Here is a 1,824-nt window from a genome sequence, read left to right as displayed (position 1 = left end):
TTGGCATATTCATCTTCTTAAATATTTATCATTTCTTTGTGTTGGGAACATTCAATATCCTCCTCCTAGCTATCGGAAACTATACAATATATTGTCACTAACTATAGTCATCCTGGGATGTTTAATTACCTCAGAGCAATTTGGAATGATTAACCAAAAACCCAACTATATTTTAAGTAATATTAAGAAAAAAGTCACACCCAGTAGCAAACATAACATATCCCTGAGAAAGCACAACTGTTTTCTTTTTTTTTTTTTTTGGAGATGAAGTCTTGCTCTGTCTCTCAGGCTGGAGTGCAGTGGTGTGATCTTGGCTCACTGCAACCTCCACCTCCCAGGCTCTAGTGATTCTCCCACCTCAGCCTCCCAAGTAGCTGGGATTACAGGTGCGCACCACCATTCCCTGCTAATTTTTGTATTTTTGGTAGAGATAGGGTTTCACCATGTTGGCCAGGCTGGTCTCAAACTCCTGACCTTAAGTGATCCACCCACCTCAGCCTCTCCAAGTGCTAGGATTACAGGCATGAGCCACCACACCTGGCTGTTTTCTCTTAATATTTCATTTATACTTTTAAAAATTTTGTTGACTTCTAGCAGATAAGCAGATAAGCAAGCAAGCAAAGGGAAAACAATTTATAAGAAATTTTATCTGCTAGCAACTTATTCTTGCATGTGTGTGTGTGTGAGAGAGAGAGAGAGAGAGATAGAGAGAGAGAGAGAAATGGGGGAAAAAAACTATCCTGCTGGGTAGTCTTTGTTAGAGGTTACCCTAGGCCCCGACCCAGGCCTACCACACGCCTCAGGGATGTCCTGCCTTTCCAGTTTTAAATCCTCCAGAGGCAGGGAGATGCCCTTCTTTAAAAAAAAAAAAAAATATATATATATATATATATATATTTTATATATATATATTTTATATATATATTTTATATATATATATATTTTATATATATACACCTCCAAGCGATTCTCCTGCCTCAGCCTCCCGAGTAGCTGGGATTACAGGTGCCTGCCACTACACCCGGCTAATTTTTTGTATTTTTAGTAGAGACAGGGTTTCGCCACGTTGGCCAGGCTAGTCTCAAACTCCTAACCTCGGGTAATCTGCCCACCTGGGCCTCCCAAAATTCTGAGATTACAGGTGTGAGCCACCTCACCCGGCTGTTTGCAGCCCCTCTGAATAGCCATCTTGAAATATGCCAAAGAAGTATATTATGGGGTGCAATCAGTTTGGTTTCCTTCATAATGTTGTCATTTGAACCAGAGTGATTCCATCTTGAATAGGGGTTGTGTAAAATAAGGCTGAGACCTATTGGGCTGTATTTCCAGGAGGTTGGGCATTCTAAGTCACAGGGTGAGACAGAAGGTCAGCACAAGACACAGGTCATAAAAACCTTGCTGATAAAACAGGTTGTGGTAAAGAAGCTGGGAAAACCCACCAAAATCAAGATGGTGATGAAAGTGACCTCTGGTCGTCCTCACTGCTCATTATACACTAATCATAATTCATTAGCATGCTGAAAGACACTCCTACCAGAGCCAGGACAGTCTACAAATGCCATGGCAACGTCAGGAAGTTATCATATATTGTCTAAAAAGAGGAGGAACCCTCAGTTATGGGAATTGTCCACCCCTTTCCCAGAAAACTCATGAATAGCTCACCCCTTATTTAGCATATAATCAAGAAATAACCATAAAAATGGCCAACCAGCAGCTCATGCTGCTGCTCTGCCTATGGAGTAGCCATTCTTTTACTCCTTTACCTTCTTAATAAACTTGCTTTCACTTTATGGACTCACCCCGAAGTCTTTCTTGTGTGAGATT

Source organism: Hylobates moloch, unplaced genomic scaffold (genome assembly GCF_009828535.3).
Source record: "Hylobates moloch isolate HMO894 unplaced genomic scaffold, HMol_V3 SCAFFOLD_953, whole genome shotgun sequence".
NCBI lineage: Eukaryota > Metazoa > Chordata > Mammalia > Primates > Hylobatidae > Hylobates > Hylobates moloch.
This window is presented reverse-complemented; position numbering follows the sequence as displayed.